General features: G+C 40.0%; 1 protein-coding gene across 8 annotated transcripts in view; it reads left to right on the top strand.

Moving 5' to 3' along the window:
• LOC106874804 (AMP deaminase 2) overlaps window positions 1–9,436 on the top strand; it is a 206,183-nt gene that overhangs the window by 13,171 nt on the left and 183,576 nt on the right. Inside the window, exon 1 of one of the 8 annotated variants that reach the window (XM_014922708.2) lies at window positions 197–379. The exons of the other annotated variants lie outside the window; for them this stretch is intronic. The gene's annotated coding sequence lies outside the window, so the exon portion shown is untranslated. Of the gene's footprint in view, window positions 1–196; window positions 380–9,436 lie in introns of those variants that run through there. 8 annotated transcript variants of the gene reach the window in all.

Genomic DNA, 9,436 nt, shown 5'->3' with positions numbered 1-9,436 from the left:
ATATATATACACGTTTGTCTATCCTCTATTTTCAGTACACTAGCTAATAAGCCAAATTGTTGCTGCAGAATTTGCTATTGATTTTGTGGCCGTTGTTTTTGTAGTTTCCTGTGGCCGTTGTTGCTATCGGAGATATTGCAACTGTTGTTGTTACTGTTTCGACCCCGGTCAAATCAGCAATGATATTTTGCTCGTGACCATCCCAGGTTTTTATTTATTTATTTGTTTGTTTTGCATCCGTGACTAAACTGGGGATAACCTTAAATCATCGCTCGGATTAACACAACCAGCAGGCTCTTTTAGTGTCTTTAGCGGAGTACATTCTATTGCAGTTCCTCCCACCTACCTCAGAAGACTTGGAAAAGATTTAATTGCTGTTGTAATTATTGTTTCTTCTTCTTAGTGTTGTTGTAGCACTCTTTACTTTTCTTTGGATATTGTTGAAGGCTTTTTTTTTTTTTTTTTTACTATTTTTGCTTGCAGTTATTTATCACGTGCCTTTACATTCTGACTTTAAATAGTTGTGTGATCAATTTTTTTCTTCTTATCTTTACGAGGACGATGAAATAGTTACCGGTCACCAGGTTTGACTTAATCGCTTCATTTGTAAAAATGTTAGATTCCATAATTATTTACATTTTCGGTTTGAGAGGAGTAGAGCGATATAGAAGTTAATCAAATGGGCTAACATGTATTGTTAGGATGTAGATAAATCCTACTCCTTTCTAGGCTTCAGATCCAATCCTCATTCCTCCAGAAGAATCAGTAACACTCACATACCACACACACACACGCACACGCACACACACACACACACACACACACACACACACTCTCTCTGTCTCTCTCTCTCTCTCGCACACATACAGTTATAGGGTCAGGAGTGGCTGCTAAGTTCAGTCCTACTACATGCACCTTCGGCAAGTGCCATCTACTATAGCTTCAGGCCAACCAAAGCCTTGTGAGTGAATTTGGTAGATGGATAGGGAAAGAAGCCCATCAAATACACACACACACACACACACATACATATATGTGTATGTCTTTGTGTTTGTGTTCGCCACCTCCTGCCCCACTTGACAATTAATGTTGGTTTGTTTATGTCCCCATAACTTAGTGGTTCAGCAAAAGAGAAAAATAGAGTAAGTATCAAGTGTAAAGTTCTGGGGTCAAAAGCCTTGTGAGTGGATTTGGTAGACAGAAACTGGATTTTGTTGACTTTTGTGAGTGGATTTGTGTAGACTTCACCTGGTTTCATGCCCACAGCTTCCATGCTTGCCACAACATCTACCCGCTTGATCAACATTGGAAAGTTGCCTTGCTGGTAATTGCGTAACCTCAAATTTTAAATCCAATAAGGCTTACACAGCCCTTTTTCACCTTACCAACATCATCCAGAGAGAAGTCACGGCAAGATATCTAGTGTGAATATGGATTGCAAGCTCAGGAATGTAGAAGTGCTATGATCTCAAGCGCAAACAAAAGATCCCCAAAATGTTCAATTCCATTCCCTGGAGATCTATTTTTATATTAGTGACCTTCTCTTAGAGACACACTTTAACAAAAGGTGAGGGGTATCTCATTTCCAGTGGTCTTCCAGCATACTGGACACCAACTCACAATTTCTGTGGGCCTGTGCTATTGCTAGATGATTGTGGAACCTACACTAAGTTCATCTGTCCTTCAGACAGGTTTTCTTTTTAGTCTTGCTGGGTTTCTAGCAGCCCTCCTCATCAGGCAGACGTAGTGGGGATGCTGGTTTAGTTGCTGATAACATGACTATGCAACAAATTATACTGGATTCTATGTTGCCAGTAGCACTCATAAGAGACCTCACCAGTGACCTTACATATATGTGTGTGTATCTGTGTGTGTGTGTGTCTTTGTGCTTATCTCCCACCACTGCTTGATAACTGGAGTTGGTTTGTTTACATCCCCATAACTTAATGGTTTGGCAAAAGAGACCAATAGAATAAGTTCCAGGTTTTAAAAGCAATAGGTACTGGAGTTGATTCATTCAATTAAAATGCTTTGAAAGTGAATGCGAGACACGACATGCACCAATTTTGAGTTAGTTTCAGAAATACAACAATAGAAGTTGAACACGATAACTAATTCTTTGGTCCGTTTCATCTTTGGTGTTATTCATATTGTGTTAATAAGTAAGCACTATTGTCTCTTCCACTGAGAAGAATTGATGTGAGCAAGGTTGCGAAACCGTTTTAGCACCAGCAATGAAAATACAAGCACTTAGCTGTGTTAAAAAATAATGAATTTTTTTATTTTACAAAACCAGTATACAGTAATCCCTCACCATATCATGGTTCACCTATTACACATATGGTACATTGCAGTTCACCTATCGCACACTCAGTACATCGCGGATTTATATCGCAGACTCCTCAGTATATCTGGGTTTCTGCAGCTGATAAGTATTTATAATTTTTTAGATTTTAATTATTTCTGTGGGAGGTTTTGGAATATAACACCTGTGATAGTTGAGGGATTACTGTATATGCAACTGATATTTAATTATTTTTTTGTTTAGCTTTAAGATTTAAATTGTTCTTTTTTTTTTTTTTTAATGAATTTTTAGTATCACTGTCTGTAGGCAATTTCAGATTGGAATTATGAGGAGGAGTTCAACTCTGTCTAGCACAGTGATTCCTAACAAGGGTCCATAACTTCTGTACAATACATAAAATATTTTAACAATTTTTTAATACAATTCCTAATAATATTTAACTCTTTAGCATTCATATTTCTTTTTTCAAATGTATTGCTTATTTATTCACATTGTTTTGAATTATCATATATTGTCACATGGCTTTGAGATTTCAATGGTGTGTTTGTATGTTTTTAGAATGCTATTGTAGGGGTAGATGTGAGAGGTTGTATCTTGTCAGTTTAACATAAAACAAGTAGAATACTTGAGCTGGTTATGGCTGGATTAAATGCTAAAAGGTTAATCATAAAGATATAATAGCAGTTTTTGAACATTGAATGGTTATGAGGGTCCCACCTCCTGAATAAAATAGGAACCAATAGGGTCCATAGACAAAAAATGGTTGAGAAACGCTGGTCTACAGAAATAAATAAGATAAGCATAGTGGAGGTTGATGCTCTGAGAATGTAACTGCTAGAATAAGAACAGGCTGAGCAAAGTTCAGAGAACTCCTACCTCTGTTGGTAACAAAGGCTTCTCCCTCAGAGTGAAAGGCAGACTATACGATGCCTGTGTGTGAACAGCCATGTTACATGGCAGTGAAACATGGGCTGTGACTGCCGAAACGTGCATAGGCTTGAAAGAAATGAAGCTTGTGTCTTTCACTGGATGTGCAATGTCAGTGTACATGTACAACGAAGTGTAAGCATCTTGAGAGAAAAGTTAGGCATAAGAGGCAACAGATGTGGCATGCAAGAGAGATGACTGTGCTGGTTTGGTCATGTGATGCGTATGGATGAGGACAGCTGTGTGAAAAAAGTGCCGATCTCTAACTGTGGAGGGAATCTGTGGAAGAGGTAGACCCAGGAAGACATGAGGTGATGTGGTGAAGCATGATCTTTGAATGTTGGGCCTCACGGAAGCAATGACAAGTGACAGATCTTTGGTGATATGCCATGCTTAAGAAGACTTGTCAAGTCACATGAAGTTGTAGCTGTGGCTGATGCTTGTGTCATGTAACTGGTACCCATGCTGGTGACATGTAAAATGCGCTCATTACACTCTTGGAGTGGTTGTCATTAGAAAGGGCATCCAGCCATAGAAACCAAGCAAAATCAGATTGGAACCTGGTGCAGCTTACCAGTTTCAGTCAAACTGTCTAACTCATGCCAGCATGGAAAGCAGATACTAAATGATGATGATGATGATGATGATGATGATTCCTAAGTGGATGTTTGATCAGAGGAGCGGGGAAGTGGTATTGAGGTTAGTGAGGTTGTTGTGCTGAGTTGTTTTACATGGACTGGAATGGTTTAGGAATTGCTGCAATGGAAGAGACCACTTGATTCTGTGATACTAACTCCCTGTTTAAAGTCATCATCATCATCATCATCATCGTTTAACGCCTGCTTTCCATGCTAGCATTTGATTGAGGACTGGTGAACAGATGGCTACACCAGGCTCCAATCTGATCTGGCAGAGTTTCTACAGCTGGATGCCCTTCCTAATGCCAACCACTCCGAGAGTGTAGTGGGTGCTTTTACGTGCCACCGGCACGAGGGCCAGTCAGGTGGCACTGGCAACTGTCACGTTCAAATGGTGTTTTTTATGTGCCACCTGCACAAGAGTCAGTCCAGCTGCGCTGGCAACGACGTCGCTCGAATGTTTTGTTCACATGCCACCGGCACAAGTGCCAGTAAGGCGACGCTGGTAACGTTCACGCTCAAACGGTACTTTTTACGTGCCACCGGCACGAAAGCCAGACCACAGCTCTAGCAGTGATCCCACTCAGATGGTGCTGTTAGTGCTCCACTGGCACAGGTGCCAGTCATCGAATTTGGTTCAGTTTTGATTTCACTTGCCCCAACACGTCTTCGCAAGCAGAGTTTAGTGTCCAATGAAGGAAGGTTGGCATGGGTGCCAGTCGTCGAATTTGGTTTGATTTCAATTTCGATGATATAAATTAAAATTTTCCATAGAAATTTCATGGTAATTCATGTTTCAAATACCAGCTAAATAACGACAGTTATTTTACTAAATTCTTCATTAATTTCAAAATTAATTGGAACAAAAACAGTGCATTTGTACAGAAATATGGTAACAAAAAGGGTTAAAGTTGTACTTCAACAATGAAACCAGTTACTGAACTTTATGTTCTGCCAGGCAATTCTTTATAATAAAAGTAAGAGAGAGAGAGAGAGATAAGTGGGAGCTGCAGGGATATCTGTATCACAAGTTTTGTTTTGTAAGGAACAGAAACTGGGTGTAACTAAAAAGAATTTGTGTAAGGGGTGTTGCAGTGAAGATAAGTTTTTTTTATGGATTTATTTGCATTTTTTCTTTTTAGCTGGATAGCTGTTATGTTTAATGTGATCTGTTTAACTTCAACTTTGTGTGGTGGGAATAGATACAAGATTATAATCTTGTAAGAACAAAGGAGTAAAGAGCTGTCAACAATTTAGCAGCAGTGGCGAGAGAGAGAGGGAGAGAGAGAGAAATTGTGAATTTTCTGAGTTTTTCTAGCTTTTCTTAAGATAGTTAACAGGTAATTATTTTTCCAGGATTAACTTGGGATTGAACTAAGAACACATAATTTGAAACTGAGTGTGAATGTAAGACACAGATGACATGCATCAATCTTGAGTCCCCACGAACAGGACACTCATTTACAACTGTCATGTGGTGTCAAGGCAAGGAGATGATCACTCACACATACACACACACACACACACACACACGCACTGACAGGCAGAACTCTGTGGTTGGGAAGCAGACTTCTTACTACATAGCAACAATATTGCACTTTAGACAAATGTTTTCTCCTTGAGCCTTAGGGTTGATCAATGCTTGCTAAGTGAAATTTGGTAGACAAATTATATGGAATATACATACAACCAGCATTTCATGTCCATTTTTTTACTATGTTGGCATGGGTTGGATGGTTCAGCATGATCTGTATATGTGTGTGTGTGTGCATGTATTTATCTTTGCATTAACACCACTAGATAAAGAGGACATTTATGTTTCACATAATATGACCTGCAGCTTGGTGATTCAGCATGCAAAGACCAGGTGAATAAAATACCTTAGAGGAATTTAAGATGAGCTACCCCTGGGAGCTTCTCTATGCTGATGACCTTGTTCTTATAGTTGAATCACTATCAGAACTAGAGAAGAAAATTCAGGTGTGGAAACAAGGTCTAAAATTGAAGGGCCTTAGAGTTAACCTGTCAAAAACCAAAGTCTTAGTAAGTAGGAAAGCAGACAAATCACAAACACCTTTGGGTAGAGAGCCCTGCTTGATCTGAGGAAAGGCATGGGTAGGAATTCCATAAGATGTACCCAGTGTAAGCTATGGATACATAAGAAGTGCAGCAATATCAGAGGTAGGTTAACTGGGAAAATAGTCTTTGTGTGTGGAAGGTGCGCAGGTACAATAAACACTAAAAATGCACAGAAAATAGACTCCATCAAATGCCAGGTGGGTAAGTTAGAGTTAGTTGATAGCTTCCATTATCTGGATGACCAAGAGCGTAGCTATGAGAATAGACTGGGCAAAGTTCAGAGAGCTCCTACTTCTGTTAGTAACAAAGGGCCTCTCTCCTAGAGTGAAAAGCTGACTGTATGATTCCTGTGTGTGAACAGCTATGCTACATGGCAGTGAAACATGGGCTGTTACCACCAAGGACATGCATAAGTTTGGAAGAAATGAAGCTAGCATGCTTCACTGGATGTGCAATGTCAGTGTGCATGTTTGATAGAGTGTAAGCATCTTGAAAGAAAAGTTGGGCATGAGAGGCATCAGATGTGGTATGGTCATGTGATGCATATGGATGAGGATAGCTGTGTAAAAAAAAATGCCAATCTCTAATTGTGGAGGGAGCCTGTGGAAGAAGTAGACCCAGGAAGACATGGGATGAGGTGGTGAAGCATGATCTTTGAATGTTGGGCCCCACAGAGGCAATGACTTGTAACCGAGACCTTTGGCGATATGCTGTGTTTGAAAAGACCCAGCAAGCCAAGTGAAATTGTAGTCATGGCTGATGCTCGTGTCGCATAACTGGCACCCATGCTAGTGACACATAAAAAGTACCTATCGAGCGTTGGGTCTCGTGGAGCAGTATGGCCAATGGTGGTGTTGCGTAAGTAGCATCTGTGCCAGTGGCATGTAAAAAAGCACCTTTTAAGTGTTGGACCTCATGGAGGCTATGTGGCCAGTGTTGCGCAACTAGCACCTGTGCGGGTGGTATGTAAAAATCATTTTTGAGTGTTGGGCCTCAGAGAGGCAATGACAAATGACCGAGACCTTCAGCAACATACAATGCTTGAGTAGAAGATCTATGAAGCCAAGTGAAATCATAGCTGTGACAGACACTGGTGTCACACAACTGGCACCCATGCCAGTGGCACATAAACAGCACTCACTACACTCTCGGAGTGGTTGGTGTTAGGAAGGGCATCCAGCTGTAGAAACCATACCAAATCAGACAGGAGTCTGGTACAACCCCTCAGCTTACCAGCGCTGGTCAAACTGACCAACCCATGCCAGCATGGACAATGGATGTTAAATGATGATGGCGATGATTTAAAAAGGAGTTTTGGTATTAGGAAGGACATCCAGCTATAGAATACTGCCTCAAGAAATCTTGTCTAACCTATGCCAGCATGTGTGTTTGCATGTGCGTGTATGTGCATGTATGTGTGTGTGTGTGTAATGTAATGTAAGGCATGTGAAGGTGAATTCAGATTGAACCAATTAAAATATTGTTCAGCAAACAGAAGCATGAATAGCCGAGATTAATAGGAAAATGTTATGGTAATAATAACTTCTTGAAAAATAAACATTTATTAGCAAAAGGTTAATTTTGCGTAAAAAACTCGAAGTGAGTTGTGTTGACATGGTGTGAGAAAAAGTACTTAATGTTTGGGGTTGGGCTTTTTCTAACTTTTGATAACTTCAATTTGTTAATTACCAGTTGTATTCAGCATACAATCACATAAGTAGAATGATCAGTAACCTAGTGTGACAAATCTATTAGCTTAAAGTAACATCAGCAGTTACAAACTTTCCACTTATATTATTACTTTCATACCTGCGATACGGTAGCATTTGAAAAATCATTTGCCTGATTGTTCAAATTTTTCAATAGATCTTTTATCTTTTACTCGTTTCAGTCAATAGATTGCAGCCATGCTGGGGTACTGCCTTGAAGAATTTTTACTCGAATGAATCGACCCCAGTATTTATTTTTTTGTTAAGCCTGGTACTTATTCTATCAGTCTCTTTCGCTGAACAACTAAGGTATGGGGACATAAACAAAACCAACACTGGTTGTCAAGTGGTGGGACAAACACAGACATAAAAACACATACACATAGACACACACACACACACACACACACACACATATACGATGGGCTTCTTTCAGTTTCTATCTACCAATTCCATCCACAAAGGCTTTGGTTGGCCTGAGGCTATAGTAGAAGACACTTGCTCAATGTGCCATGCAGCGAGACTGAACCTGGAACCATGTGGTTGGGAAGCAAAAATCTCAACCATTGGAGGAAGCTTCTCTACTGTCATTGGATCTGCTAAAAATAGGAGCAAAATCTCCCTTGAATCACACCCTCCAATCTCAAAAAAAAAAAAAAAAAGATGTATTGTCATCTTCTACCACTATAACAGACTTCCGTTTTCAGAATCTGCTTCTTATCCCTATTAATTTTCCTCCTCCCACACAATCACCATCTGTTATAGTTATCTTCCATGTTGAAGACAGTCGCCTCCTTTCCTGTAATAAATTAATCTCCTGCTCAAGCTCCATGCTAGCCAATCTGTTCCCCTACAAACTTCTGATCAAGAATCCCGGAATCAAAATTTGAAGAATCAAGTTGATTCAAAATGTGGGAACGGGAATTCATGTGATTGTAAGCAGTGTGATTGTATTGAATGTTGATTACAGTAAGAGTATAAACATTTTGGAATAAGTACTAGAATATTTTTGTTGCTATCTAAAAGTCAAAGGTGGTCAAACAAGGTTAAACTTGATTGGCAGTAGAAGATTTAAGATTGTGATGGTTTTATGTGAAGAAATATGTTTGTATCACTTAAACATTTCACAAATACTGTCATAGTTCCACTGAGGATTTTTTCAGCCTCTACCCTTTGTCAAGCCCCTATACTTTCCACATCATGCTGTCCTTAATGAAATCATAAAACAGCTTAGATGCTACAGACTTCGCTTCCTAGCTCCAGCCAATAGGGCTAAACTGAGGTGATGGTAAAAGGCCTGATGGTATGACAGTTTTCTTGTTCTGTGGCAGCAGGCCTCTCATCTGGGATGCCACATGCAGTGATACCTTTCCAGCGGCAACATGGTATGTTCAGACCTACTAATCTACCTACCTACCTACCTACCTACCTACCCACCTACCTACCCACCCACCCATCTACCTATCTATATACATACATAAGAGGAGAAGTTTCAGGTGTGGAAGCAAGGTCTAGAATTGAAGGGCCTTAGAGTCAACCTAGCTAAAACCAAAATCCTAATAAGTAGGAAGGTAGATAAAACACAAACCCCTTCAGGTAGATGGCCCTGCTCAGTATGTAGAAAAGGAGTAGGTAGTAACTCTATAAGATGTACCCGGTGCAAGCTATGGACACATAAGAGGTGCAGCAACATCAAAGGCAGGTTAACTAGCAAGTTAGTTTTTGTTTGTGGCAGATGTTCAGGTGCAATAAAGACTGCAAACAAACAGGAAACAACT

The sequence above is a fragment of the Octopus bimaculoides genome, chromosome 20, assembly GCF_001194135.2.
Source record: "Octopus bimaculoides isolate UCB-OBI-ISO-001 chromosome 20, ASM119413v2, whole genome shotgun sequence".
Lineage (NCBI taxonomy): Eukaryota > Metazoa > Mollusca > Cephalopoda > Octopoda > Octopodidae > Octopus > Octopus bimaculoides.
The sequence above is the reverse complement of the archived record's forward strand: the minus strand, read 5'-3'. Positions and strand labels throughout refer to the sequence as shown.